The sequence below is a fragment of the Lepisosteus platostomus genome, chromosome 19 (assembly GCF_059453375.1).
Source record: "Lepisosteus platostomus isolate fLepPlt1 chromosome 19, fLepPlt1.hap1, whole genome shotgun sequence".
NCBI classification, from domain to species: Eukaryota; Metazoa; Chordata; class Actinopteri; order Semionotiformes; family Lepisosteidae; genus Lepisosteus; species Lepisosteus platostomus.
In genome coordinates this window covers 13,836,858-13,851,548 of record NC_142629.1, presented here as the reverse complement: position 1 = coordinate 13,851,548, position 14,691 = coordinate 13,836,858, and the positions used below count along the sequence as shown (strand labels likewise).

Here is a 14,691-nt window from a genome sequence, read left to right as displayed (position 1 = left end):
CCTCATAATCGTCTCGTTTCTTGGCTGCTTTGCCCATCAAATCTGAAATCAGAACATGTTCAGCAGCAGGGGAGATGTGCCACATAATGCAGTGGTCACCTGAGTAAATGACCAGCTTGTTTGTTATTGGCTGCTGGTTCCTTGCCAGATGTCAGTTCAAGTGTCTCAGGCGGTTGGTGCAATCCTTGGAATGCTTATTTCCAACTTACTTCCTATAGGAAGAAAGTGTGGCGCCACAGAGCCATTGTTTGGACTCGGTTGCATTGGGTTTTTGTTTCAATTCCAGTATGTGTTTTGTAGATGCAACTCTGAAAAGTCTCTTACTGGCATGCTAATGGACCGTGCTGTGCTCCGCTGTGCATATTGAGTAGATGACCTCGTATCCAGCAAGCGATTTGGAAGAAAGTTTCAATTAGAGTTCCAGGTTCTGATATAATCAGTTTGTCTCTTGAGGTAAAATGGAAAAAAAAAACACAATCCTCAGATTTAATTACTTATCTGATCAAGGAATCTGAAAGCACAGCAGTTGAAATGCTACTACTTCTGTGCTGTTTGTGAGAGTCTGTTCTTTCCCCATGCCATGTTGACTGGCCCAGTTTGTAAGATGCCTTCTGTGGCTTGTAATTATATGTAGTTTTTGAATTAGCGGTTTGGCTCCTAGATTCCGTGCAGTCAAAGGCTTTGCCGTTTTACTCAATAGCAGCAGTAATTAACTGGCAATAGATAATTACAATTGCCCACTTGGAAAGGCAGTCCAGTTCTGTGGTAATTACCCAGGAGAGCAGGAGAGAAGTTGCTAATTGCAGCTGAAGAGTGTTACCCAGGCAGCAGGGGGTATGGTAGTCCTGATGGTCAGGATTAATGGCTGCAGTTGCTGTGAACTTCACTTCGTTACGCTGATCAGTGGATGAGACTCATTTTACATGGCAGCTTGATCCCTTTCAGTCTTGACCAGCTGCAGACTCTTCTAGAAAACGCAAAATGGGCCGCTGGCTATTTCCAGCTTTATCGGCGCTCAATAAGTGATGTCGAAATAACTCTGAACATCACACAGAACACCTCCACTGTCGCAGCTCTTGCAGGCCTTGAGAGATCTGAGATGGAGCAAAAAGCTATAGAGTGGGAATCCGTTCTGCTTCCTCAGTTTGATGTATCGCCTCAAAGCCTCAAAGGCCTTCTCTGGCTTGACCGACAGTGTTGAACATGGGATATGGCAGAGCCTCCTCATCCCAAACCGTTCAGTGCTCGCCCTGCAGTCTGTGTGGGTCCTAATGCCCCCAGTGTAGTGATGGCGACGCGATACTGTCACAAAGGCGCCGGCTTTCAGATGAGGATCTGACTCTGTTCGTCGTGAAAAATCCCATCTCTCGAAAAGTTCTTGGTGTCCTGGCCAAATTTCCTCCTGGCCTTTACCAATCGTGGCCTCCTAATAATCCCCGGATATGAACTGGCTTCGTCACGCTGTTCTCCTCCCCACTGAGAGCTGGTGTGTGGCATTATGGCTGCCGGCGCATCATCCACACTGGCGGTGGTGGAGGGGAGTCCCCGTTACCTGTAAAGCGCTTTGAGTGGAGTGTCCAGAAAGGCGCCATATAAGTGTAAGTGTAAGGATTCGCCATGTTAGTAAGTCAGCGCTATGGAAGTGTGAGGAATTATTCTATTCCTGCTCTTCCGTCACACGGCGCACACGTGCTGCGAGACTGAAGGAGGTCAGGCCCCCTCCCTCACACCCAGCCTCTCCAGCTAATTAGCTTGCGGTTTTCGCTCCCTCTCTCCCGCTCTCCCTCTCCCTCGCTCAGCCCCGTTGCCATGGCAATCTCTTTTACATTGAGATGTAGGTCGCAAGGGGAGCGAACTGTTTCCAAACTCGCCCGTCTGCCCGGCTTTAAAGCTACAGAACCGGGGGGGCAACCCCGGCACACAGCTGCTGGAGATCCACAAGTCGGCCGGTCAGTGAACAGCAGCGGGCAGGTGGACGCGGGGGCTGTGTGGCCCGTGCTCGCGCAGTTCGAGGCGCGGCAGTACGGACTGCAAGGCAGGCCACAGGACGCTCGGCAGAAAACATTGAAGAGTATTTTTTATTTTTTAAAACAAACCGAGTTCATAAAGGCCCCCCCCGCAAACGAGAGCTCAGTCCCGAGTCGTCGCTGACCTTGGGGACGAGAAGAGGAACGAGGGAGAAATGCCGAAATGGGAAATGTGGGAGGACCGGGGGGGGGAGATAAAGAGAGGGAGCGAGGAAGGACCGAATGGAAATGTGTTCTCCTGAGAGGAGGTGGATGCGGGATTCCTCAGTATCCCAGAGTCAAAAAGACAAAGCAGTATCATGGGGACTGAGAGGTCAGGAGTTTTTTTCAAGTTCCTCTCTAAAAGTTTGCCTGGCATCTTCCTGGGAGAATGACCCAGCTGGAGACGGATACCTTGCCTGCCGAGAGCTCCAGTCGTAATTCCTCAGCGCTCCACAGGACCTTATTTTGGTAACGCACCTGTCCGAGTGGTCGGGACAGCCTGGGGGCGTGCAATCCCATTTTTATTTTTCAATGCAAGACTTCCTTCTGGCCTGTGCAGTGCACCATGTGATTGACGTCGATTTGGCGAATCGACGAATGAGTCCAAGGGGATTACCTGCAAGCTCGGCAATGAGCCGAAGGTCAGAGATCAGAAGTCGGAATCAAGAGCCGCTGCCTTTAGCCCGGTGGGTTTTTTCCGAGTTGTGGGATGTTGTAACCATCCGTACTGTTGACAAGCGCCCCCTGGGATCACAGCGAGAAGTGGCTGGATGACAATCTGGGATCTTTTAGTTGCTGGCAAGCGAACCAGATCGCCCTCAATGACCTGCAATCTTTTCTGTCACCTGAAAAGTGATCTCCGTGCAGCTAAGTCTTGCTAGAGCTGACTCACAGTGGACACAAACGCAGAAACCAGGTTGAGTGTCAAGAAAGTGCAAAAGGGAGTGCTGGAGAATAGCGAGTATTTATTTTTCTTTTTAATGCATTTGGTTCCGCTTCAAATATGCCAGAGATAGGTTGGGAAAAGTAAGACCTTTGTACGTGTGTGAGACGTAGATGGAGCAAGCACTAACCTGTTTCCATGACTCAAAATATGGATTGATGTGTGGCTGCTCATGAAAACAAAGTCAGTTATTTACAACTCCAAAGCGAACACCTTTCCGGGGGTTTCAGTTCAGCTGCAGCGCCAGAACCACTGCCTGCTGCAGGCAGACGAGCTGGCGAGTGTGGTGTCTGACCGCGAGGGCACAATTATACTGCAGTGGACAGGTCCACCTCTTCACGTTGAACTCCAGGATCCCCTGCCTCTACCGCTGCACTCCAGCCCGGAGGAGCCACTCAGGATTCCTGCCGAATACATTGGAAGACGTGGCTTTTAACTTGCAAAAGCAGTGCTTTTCAATGGGCCGTCTTCTCTCTGTGTCTGCGCTGCTTCCTGTGTGTAGTACAGCTTGTGGTCTAAGATCTCAGACAGGCCGCTTTCATGGTCGAGCCCTTGTAGCTGCAAAATCTGTTGAAACCAGGCCTTTTGAAGTCCTGTCCCTATCCTTCAGAACTCCCTTCCTCAGTGCAGTGAGGTCGGCAGAGATAAAAGTTGGTGATTTTGAATGAAGATGTGGATTTACTGGGCTTTGGGTTTTATGAGATACAGTAGTTGTATTTTAATTGCAAAGTACTTTATGTGACGATGGGCGCTGAGGATTTGAACAACGAACTTTTAATCGTGTTTTCCCAGTCTGCCTTCAATGTGAAGCATGGTTAGTTTTGTGTAATCTTAGAGCGCCAGTGAGCCTGCGATTGTTTCGCCTTATTTATACTCCAAGCACACTGCTGACAGCGGATGTGTTTTATTTCTGTCAGTTCCTAATGTGTCGTTCTTCATTGGCGTGCTTTTGTTTTCACAATTATTCGACTTGAGCGAGAGAGATTTTGACAAATTGTCTTAACAGCCTAAAATAGTGTGCTCGAGTCACAGTGTACACAAATAGGACTTTTTCCACACGTGGACTTAGTTGAGTATTAAAAAAATATGTTCCTTTAGGTTTTAGCCCCATATGAATCATAGCACGTCATTTCTTACTTTAATTAAAGTGCTGATGCAAGGAGGTTCATTCATATTTCACTTAATAAAGAGCCTCTTTTCCTTTTTTTTTTCCACACTGGCTTGCCCATTGGGGAAAATAGTCATTTTCCTGTCATGCAGCAATCTTTCTTGGACAATAATTACAGCTACCGATAAGCGCAATGCAGCCCCTTTATTGAAGCTGATTGTATAAGTAAGGCGAATTTGACAAGAAAATAAGATGGGAGAGCTCACTGTCAGAGATTATGTACCCCTGTTGCACTGGGGAAGCCGATATTTCTTTCCCCGGCCTTTTATGTTGGGCTCCCAAAACTTTTTTGTGCAGAAAGAGGCTTAGGCCTTTCAGTTTAATTTGAACGGCCACTCCAGAAGATTAAATCTTTCTTCCTTCTGGCGTAAATGAAACGTAACTCCTTCAATTGCAGGCAGAAAAAAAGACCAAGAAAGTGTTTTTTTTTTGCATTTGTAAAGTTGGCTGCGCAGATGAGTGAGTCATGCTGAATGGGTGCTGGAACACATTACCTGACAGAGATCACTAGGCTGTTCAAGCTCATCCCCAGGACTGAGATCTGAGTCATTCACGTACACTGAAGGAAGGGGGAAGGGGGATGGGGAGGCTGTTTCCTCCTGTTTCCAGAGTTACAAACATTACCCGATGCCCTTGTCAGTCTCCTTAGCTCTAATCTTAGATACACAATATTGTACAGCAGGCACATTCTAGCTGAGTGATGTCTGCCGATGAGAGGTTGGTCATTCAGATTCCAAAAATGTTTTGTTTCTTCCAAACACAGTTATACCAGATTTTCAAGAATGAAAGTTTGCCGATGGTGGGGATGGGGTTAATAATTTATAGGTACTGAAACAATTAGAAATTGGACAGTACACTCAAGGAATACCTTATGGCTCCTAGTAATCAATCAGAGTGACAGATATGCACAGATTCCGGGAATACAATGTACACTTTTATTAATACAAAAATAAAGCATGCAAAATAAACCAATTACGAAGAGTAAATATGTATGTAAATGGAATCAGCCATGATGCACATGGTTGATCAATCACTCAGGGATTACAAAAGGTATTAATAATAACATGATGGAAATATACTGATTATAATACTCATTATTCTAGTCAACCTCATAATTAATCAGTCGCACACAATTACATCAACATCCATTCGCTCAGAAAACAAGAATTCGATTACTTTCCAAAAGTAATCCGTGTCAAATACCTGCTCGCTTGGACTAAAGCTTAATTCTCGAGGGGTTACAATGTGAACATTGACTGTTTATTCATCAGAATTAGGCGGCTGGCTAGGCGCAGTCCGGATGAGAATTTGAGGAGAGGACATGTGGATCCAGCCACAGTGTGTCTGAGTCCACTGCCTCTGTGCCAATGGCTGTGAAACTGGCAGAGGAGAAGAAAGAGGAGGCTTCCTCATGCAGATGAGGCTTAAGATGGCTTCTCAATTGGAATGTGCACAAAGTCTGATTGGGTCCAGCCATTGGTGAGATTGAGATGGAGAAAACCGTAGAAAGTCTGTAAGAACAGTCGTGTTTTGTAGTTGCCATATTCTTGGATATGCAGTGGTGTTAGTGAAAGTCCAGCTATATTATTTCATTGAACAGGCAAAATTGCTTCTGGGGGTTCGCCATAAAACGTCTCTTGAGGCTGTGAAGGTCTTGGGCAGAATTCTGTTTACTTCTCTCCGTTAGTATAAGCTAAGTTTGTTTTTTCCAACGGTGGTCTGGGCAGGGGTGGTTGCAGTTATGCGATTAGTTATCAAGTTGCCAGAGTTTTAAAGAGTGTCCCACGGTGTGTGGGGAGTCATTTTTAAGTCGCGTCACCGGTGGTGAGTAGCCCTGTCAGTGGATGCACGCCAAGTGATCTGTAGCTGGGGTTTGAGTACAGATGTCTCCCTGAGAGATCCAGAACATCCAGCTTGTCCAGTGTCCCACCTCACCAGCATGCTTTAGATGCCAGCTCAGTGGTGTTAAGCAAGGCAAGAGGAAGCTTATTATTATACTCTTTCTGAACCATTAACTCTAAGCATAATAATAGCCTTGCTGCTAAAATCGAATCGCCTTTTAAAGAAAGTTTAATTGCAAGTATTTTTTTCCGCAGTATCGCAGTTACTTCAATTCAGATTTCTGGACATGACCCCCATGCGCCCGCTTGGGAAGAACCAAGACCTATAGACCAAGATCTTCTGACATGCTTGCCTGACACACCCTCCAGGAGAGTTGATAGCGCTGATAGCAGGAGTGGCCATCACAGACTTCAGTGCAGGCCTGCATGTCCCTGCTTCATGGGAACCCAAGAAGAAATAGTCACCTCATTTCCACCCTGCTCTAGCTAGGCTCTACTGATTGCTTGCAGCTGGTTAGAACCATGGCTTGTTAGTGACAAGTACCTTTCCCTCACTGTCTACAAATGTTCTGGCCCAGGAAGGCAAATGTTCACGTTTAGTATCTTCACCAGCTTTGCTTCGCTTAGAAGTGGTGCCACTGTACCCGCTTGGCAAATCTTGAAGCTGTTCTTACTTCTCCTGCTGCTGTGCACAGTTTGATCGGATTTATGAAAAGGAAACAAGGAAACAGTAGGCTATATGCCAGGCCTTCACTTAAACAATCAAGGGGATTGTAATCAAGAGTTTCACACCAAGATGCAGAAAGATAGCAGCTCTTATTTACAAAACAGCTTTGTGAGTAGAGCGTTGTATCTTCATGTTGGCGCATCACGGCAGAGAATCAGCTGCATTCTATAGAATTGCTTGTGCTGCTATTTCATTTCTGAGCTTTTATTTCGGCTTCAAGGAAGCTACTATTGGGACATCCAAATGTTATTCAGTTTTATTTGCTATTGGCTTCAGAGCCTAACTGACTCTTGGAGTGACTCACAAGAATAAGCAATTCTTAAATTATACATTAGGAGTTGACAGAAGAACTGATGATATCCTTATATGTCATGTTCCTTCGGTTTGTTTTTGCAGATAGTTATAGAAAGTTAAGTGCGCAGATGAGAACATTTAATTGTCTTTAACGAAAACTTCGTTACCAAGTTGCCAGAGTTTGTTTTTTTTTAATGCTGTGTGTTTATCACGTTCATTGTTTGTAACAGATGCCTGCAGTCGCTAGGAAACAGCACTTTTTTCTTTCATGAAAACATATTGAAGCTGATGGGTTTTTTTTATGCTGTGTGAGCATCACATTCATTTTTTGTTAACAGTACCCATGTGCAGTAACTAGGGAAACCTGACTGTGTGAGACAGGAAGACATTGACCTTTCACCTCCTTGGCACATGAGCAGCTATTACATTTCTTCAGTTCCCTACCAGCGCTGGAACGAAACACTTCTGCTCTCCCTTCCAGTAACCCAGACCGGCTCCTGCATTTAAAGGTACATCAGCTGGAAGGAGTGGAGTTTCTTCTGCTGTCCAGTGCAGTGAAAGAGTCTGGCAGGCAGGCAGACTGGAGAATGTGCACCCTGGTGGATTTAGTGTCAGCTAATCCAGGGTATCTGCTCTTCTGCAGTGTCAGTCAGTTGCACCGCTAATCCAGGTAATTCTCTTGCAGTGGCTGTAGCTACCCTCTCTTGTTCTTGGGAATGAACCCACTTACTGTGCTGCCTAAACCAAAGATCAGCAGTTGTTTCCTAAAGTTATCCTTTGGGAAAGAAGGCACATGCTGCTTTGCTGAAATTCGGAGGGAGGCCTTTTACTGATCTTTGCTGGGGAGGGGGGGGAGAGATCATATTGTCGTTAGCATGAGTTACAGGTTATTAGATGGCATAACGGAGGAGTTTTGTCCTCAGCGCTTGATGGGAGACACCCCTCTCCTCCAGGAGGCCTCGTTTGTCTTCAGGGTCTTCTCGTCGTCGATGAAGACAGCTGTCGGCTGTCAGGTTTAATTTGTCTCATCCATCGCACCTCTGCGCCAGATGCCTTTAGAAATGAGCAATGTGGGAATTACCTCCTGAGGCGGCATCAGGATGTAGTTGGGAAGTAATGGGGGTTATAGTGGAGCCCTTTGAAGTTAAAAAAAAAGTTCCCAGAGTGATAGGTAAGCAGGTCTTGAGCCATCAAGGTGCTTGGATCTCGTTTTTGAAAGCGAGCTTGCTCACATTTTAGATTCCTTATTGCTTCCTGTAAGACGCGGTGGGGTGTGGTGGTTGCATGGCTGAGAGAGATTTGATGGATTTTGTGGAGGATGCAAAAAGATATGCATCTGCTTAAAATTTCATACATTTTGCAACACTGCTGGTGGGGAATTATAGTTTGTACGCAAGCACGTGGACGGCCTGTGGGTTGATCTCGATTTTCGTTTTTTTTGTCTTGGACGCTACAGTGCACTAGCGACACCTCAACACAGTCTAGCGGAAATTTGGCAAGCTCTGATATATTGCGAGCAGAGGAAATTCCCCGAGTGCGCGCACATCTATCCTTCACTGTAAGAGGGTGCCTGCTGCCAGCCTGCGTTTCTTTTCGATGGCTGTAACTTTCCTGTGCGCTGGAGGAAAGTTGCAAGCCCCTGCCGATCGATGGGGAGACCGCGAAACCGGCAATTACTGGAGTTCAATTAATGCCAGATCGACGGCTCCTGTCAGATAAAGCTTTAAGCCCGCTAATAAGGTGCGTCACCGTCGTTCTGAGACGGTAGTGTTTTTGCGATCTGTTGGCAGTGAATGTTGTGTGAAGATGCACCAAGGCGGGCAGCATCAGAACACTGCAGGAGTCTGGATGCAGAGACAGTCAGAGACGAGGGCTTGTGCTTCTCAGTCTGTGGAGACAGAGAACTGGTCATGCAGATATTTAGCCACGTTTACAACGTTTTGTAAGCTTACACCCGAAGAAGGCTCCAAAAGCCGGAACGTGTTTTCTTGCGTCTCTTTTCAGCAGGGAATAAGCCCATTACTTGTTCCTTTGCAGCCTACGCGTGCTGACGCAGCTCCCCACCTGAGCTATTTAGCTCGACGTTGAGTGCCGTCCCAAGCTGTGTGCGAAAGTGTGATTAACTGAAAAAAACAAGGAAATGCGCAGTAATAACAAAGCAAGACGCACATTTCTGAACGGTTTAGAGCGCGTCCGAATTACAGGCAGGCAGGCTTGACTGGGAGCCTGAACTGTGAATTTGCAGAGTGCTTTCAGGATATCCTTCGTCAAGACAGAGCTTGCCGGTGAAAAGTAAGGTTTTGATGGCAAGTTATTTCTGAGGACGTTTTGGGAAGCAGTGGGGATGGTTCCGATGCTGTGATCTCTCTCCATTCGGTGCAAGCGGCGTCATTCATTAGTTCTTCAGTGGCAGGAATCCCAAAGGCTTCACATTAAAACTTAAAAAGCATCGCCTCTTCCGTTTTTCTGCAACAAGTACGTTAATGGCTGTAAGAAATGCCGGAATATTCACTCACATTCAGCACTAAACTAAACTGCTTGCTTGGTAACAGCTGTGAAATGCCGCTGCATCAAACTGACCCCATCTTTTTACACTGTGTCTGGAGTCACTTCTAGAGGGTGACATTTCTAATATACAGTTGTGCATTACAGCGAGTCTGTAATGGAGAATTAACGAACAGTCTAATGGTTCTAGGGAGTGCTGTTTGTTATCTGATGCAATGTTATAAACTTCTAATATCTGTTTATACCTGTATACATAGAACCCAGTACAGCAGTTTTCATTGATTCATTGGTTCAACAAGTATTTCAAATGACACTTAAGACACTTTTTACTTCACTTACAGCTTTGAAGACGCATCGGAACAGTGTATTTTTCAAGGGGATTTGCATTGAGGGAATTTCAGGCTCTTTTGAAACATTTATGTTACTGCTTTTATTCTCATCATCTCTCTACGTTTTGCACAGAGCTGATCCCACAGGAGTTTGTTAGATGAGAGAGCCGGGATCTAGGATGGCATTATCAAATTTTGCAAAACATCTACTCCAATGTTCTTGGATTGCTCACTCCTTAGTATTTACACTATTTAAGCAAAAGTATGTGCATTAAAAGATTTGGCAATATTACAAAAGCTTTTTACTATACCAGAATGCATGTTTTAACTTGAGACTTATTGTTCTTAAAGGAAATTCAATATGCATATGAAGAGCTAAAGATTCCGGTGCCAACTCAGGTTTATCGTTTATGCTTTACAGATCTGCTCTGACGTCTCCTAGATGTGAATTGTTGAGGGGGTATTAAAAGACAGTACTCCTTCTAAAACCACATTCTAAAACCTGTAGCATTCAAGAATAAAATGATTGATGCTCTTTGTGAGGAACTTCTGGTTTTAGGGTAAACGGTTTTGTTATTCCAGCAGTAACAGGCAAAAAAAAAAATCTTCAATTCAGTTCTCAAAAGCAGAGACAGTCTTTGTTCTGTGATGCTGTGAAGATATTTCCTACACAGGTAGCATAAGTGGCTTTATCAGGCAACAGACACTCAATCACCGCCTGCATTGCTTTTGTGAAGCGCAGATAGACATTTGAGTATTTTAGACGCAGAGCTTCATATGTGCATTTCAAGTGGATATGATTCCACTGTTTTAAAGTTTTTCAGACAATATCCCCAAGTCCCGTTATACATCTCGGCACTGATGTTTGTCTCGGTGACATTAAATGTGGTTCAGAGGATGGAACTTGAGGCTTTGTCTAATGGAATTAAAATTCAGAAAGATGGAATATGTCAAAACCATTCGGGCAACCCACGTACTGTATATGGATTGTCCCTTTGGGAAGAAGCATTTCAGGACGCTGTAATAACTCTGACGCGAGAAGTGTGGGGCGCTTATTTTTAAAGGGCACACATCTGTTTTCTGCGTGTAAATGAGGTACCCGGTGCAAGTCTGGGGATGGGGTTTCGGTAATGGCAGAATTATCCCGAATCTCCCACAGTACTTCTGCAGCCCTTCGGCACCTTCAGTGATGACCGTCTGCCTCGGAACCCTTGAGATGCGAGAATGCCAGGCTACCCGATACCTGCAGCTTCATTTGTGCTTGCTGTCACATTGGAGTTTTTGTAAAACGTGTTGTTTTCTCTCTTTTTGATGCAGAGGGCCGCTTTCTGTAGCACGCTGCTGTGCTGTGCATGTCTGCTTTGAGTGTGGTAGTTCCAGGGGGGGTTAAATGAGGCAGAAGGGAAGGACAGGCTGGGCACTGTGCCTTTACTTGCCATTTAGGGGGCGAGTTGCTGGACTGGCTGGAGTCCTGGGCAGTGGGCTTGCTGCACTCTGCCCCCCTGCTGTGAGCCAGACTGGCTAGCCTGCCTGTCGCCTGCCCCTCGCCGCCCGCCACCCCCACCGACAGCAGCACTGCGTTCTAATATTAATCAGGCGCCGTGGTCCGCAGGCCTGACTGACCAGTCTGGGGCCGAACCTCCAGAGGTGAAGCCGAGGGGACTGGATTGGCTGAGCTGCAGCCGATAACTAGATTGCGTTTGCCCAGACGGATATCCCGATGGAAACGGATCTCTCCGTCGCGAGCATTAAGGCGAATTAGCCAAGAAGTCGAGGTTTAACAATCCCGATGGCCTTGGGAATATGTCCTTTTTTGTTCACCTTTACTGTAAAAACGATACTCGGGTCTCGACTTGAAATGGAATCTTGCGTCGCAAAGAGAGAGACTATAAATAAACCCGTAAGGCTGTCTCAGTCCTGTATAGATAATAGGTCTACCCTCTCTCTTAATATAGTAATGGTACTGGGTTTAACTAGAGCGTTTCTAATCGAGTCTAACGGCTGTACGTGCACGCACTTTGGAGCGATTTCTCAAATAAGATAATCGTTGGCATAGAACCCCAAGAAAGGAGTGGTTTTTTTTGGGGGGGTGGGGGAGGTTTGCATGTGTGTATGTGCTGTATTATAGTATAATCCCAAAATAACCGCCACTCTTAAAATTTTCAACTAAAAAGAAATGTAAGTATTTTTTAATTAAAAAATAGACTTCCACAAAGTGTATCGGGGAATCCCCCACCTTCCTTGACGCGGCCGTGCGACAGACTTCACAGCAGATAGAGGAACACATTCTGCCATCACCCTGCCCCCCTTTCTCCTCGTGACAACAGTAATAGGAACATCGGAGATATGCGCAGACCATTTAGGATCTCAGTGAGCTCAGAATTAGCCGATCCATATTTTACTAAAAACGAAGCACATGGAAATTTCCCATGTTGGAACGCAACGCCTGAGGGTACCTCCTGGTACATCTCGGGGTACCCCCACCCCCGGTTGAGAACTTGACTTTCAAATCAAGTCTATCGGCTGTCCATGCACACACCTCGGACTGATCCCTCAAATATGGCAGACCCTCACCGCTGTAGGCCAGAGGAATAAACGGAGGGGGGGAGGTCTCGCTACTGTACCTTCTCGGTGTATGACCTTGTTAAAGCTGGTTAAGGTAGAGCTGAGGTCAGACTTGAATATTCAGTGAATCGGAGCCAGGGCGTGGGCAGGGTGCCAGCAGTGAGAAGGCCGTGCTAATAGCTGTCAAACAAAACCCCAGAGGGCTTGCAGCCGCGCGGGAAAGCCCCACGGGCCCCATACGCCTGACTTCGCACTTTCCCGTCGAGCCACGCGACCCGCAGCTCGGAACTGTGGCAAACCCCCACCGACAAGTCTGTCCCTTCGTGACGGGACCGTCAAGCCCCTCACCTCTGGGACGCAAGGGCCTGGTTTTGGGTGAAAGGCGGCTTTCACCACCTGCGCTGCCAGATACTTGAGCGATTTGTTGCAGAAAAGCAGAAGAGTCTTGCGTTCCCCTGGGACGTATTTCATTTTGGCCAACATCCTTTAGTCTGGAGTACCCCTGAGCTCAAGGGGGCCGTTTTGGAGGTGTTCTCTGAGAAAGGGGCCAATGGCTGAAACCGACCAAGCGGTTGTCCTTAAAAGGAGAGCTCGGGTACGGTAGTGCAGTAGTCTGGGGTCTGCAAGAGAAAAATTCTCGTTAAAGTCGTGTCAGTTGAAAACCTCTTCCTGCATAGTGCAGTTTTCACTAGTGGGCTTTGGGGATTTTGCTTTAGCTAATGAATGTGCCTAAATGATATTATTTTGAGGGTAAATATTATATTCGGCGAGATCAGATCACCACCACAGCATCAGATTGGTTAAACCATTTGAATGTGGTGCAACAGATCTATCACTTGAGGTATGGGTGAAAGCTGCACTGCCAAGATCAGAGCTTAGGCTTTTTAAATGGCTTACTGTGCAACTCTTGTTCTTTTAACAATCAGGAGAGAGGTCCTTTTCCCCGATACATGGTTTTGTGGCTCTTTTTAGTTACAACCACTGCATTTGAATCCTCTACGTCTACTGACATAAAAGATCGCCGATTATCCAGACCCCTGTGCTCGGTCTCTGGCTGGAATTGTATCCCTGATGCCTTGCTTGTTACACTATGAGATGCTCACTAGGTAGTTCCACACATACAATGCTCCTGTTCCTGAAGAGGACGATTTCCGGTCCCTTTTCTTAATTGAATGCCAGTTTTGGATACAGACCTTGCTTTGACATTGGAATCAGTCATCAGCATAGGAGACCCAGAGTCCCAAGTACTTATTTTAACTGGATTCATGATCTGCCAGGCATCTGGGCCCAGCGGACTTAATTAAACTGAACTGAATGTAATTAAACATTCGTGTTCTGAGTTGACCCAGCATTCAGACCAAACTTGCCTGCACAGTACCGCCCCCCCGAGAGGTTGTGGCCTTGTGAGATGACAGACTACCAGAGGAAATCCTGCCTTCTCCACCTGATGCCTCGAGGAGCCTCTGTGAATAGATTTTGGAACTGAATTTAGGCTTTAATTAAATGAAATCCACAAATGAGGCCATGAGAGACTTCAGAAAGATCTCAGGAGCAGGTTGAGTAACTTGGTTACTTTGATATACTGTTAATGACTTTTTTTAGATATATCCTCTGTAATCTTTCTTTGTGTCTTACATTGTGCCTCATTCCTTTCTGGATTAATGAGTTCTCCAGGCATCTAACTCTGATGACATAATAAAAGTGATTGTAGTTCTATAGAAGCAGCATTTTGTTTTACCCATTTAGTGACTTTACATTTACAATTATATTGATGTCAATAGCTGGTAATGGGGGGAAAAAAGGGGTGAATGCAGTTCTGTCCCCATGCTTTCCTTTTATGTTTTCCAAGCGTCATCGTTTTAAAAGCCTGTTCTTTGCCACAGAACTCCACATGACCCTGATTTGAGGGATAATCTTCCCTAAACGTGCTGAAAGTCAATAGGTATTTGCACTAGGGCCAGTGTTCTGAAACTCGTCTATTTTCCAGATCGCATTCCAAATGACAGGTCTGGAGGACACTAAAATCCTTATTCCGGTAAAAAAACAACAACCCACTTATAGTCTAGTCCGCTGTTATCCAATGTACTTATGTGCAGTAGCTAGCAGATGCTCTCAGGCTGCCTGTCACTGCAGTGACAGGGCCTGCTTGTGCTTGCTGTAATGGGAAGCGCAGCACTTGAAGGAGTTTTTATCTCAGAAATGTTTGCAATGGCAAGTCGGCGACTTGGTAAGCGTGCCTTTCGCCCAGTCCCTTCACCGTGAAACACCCCCTCAGCGGCATTCGACCGAATGACTCATTACCGGTCACCG

The 14,691-nt window shown here is 46.0% G+C and overlaps 1 protein-coding gene across 2 annotated transcripts in view; it reads left to right on the top strand.

The window, feature by feature from the left end:
* The window catches only part of capn15 (calpain 15), an 85,236-nt gene that overhangs the window by 29,128 nt on the left and 41,417 nt on the right, over positions 1 to 14,691 (top strand). The gene's annotated exons all lie outside the window — the stretch shown is intronic.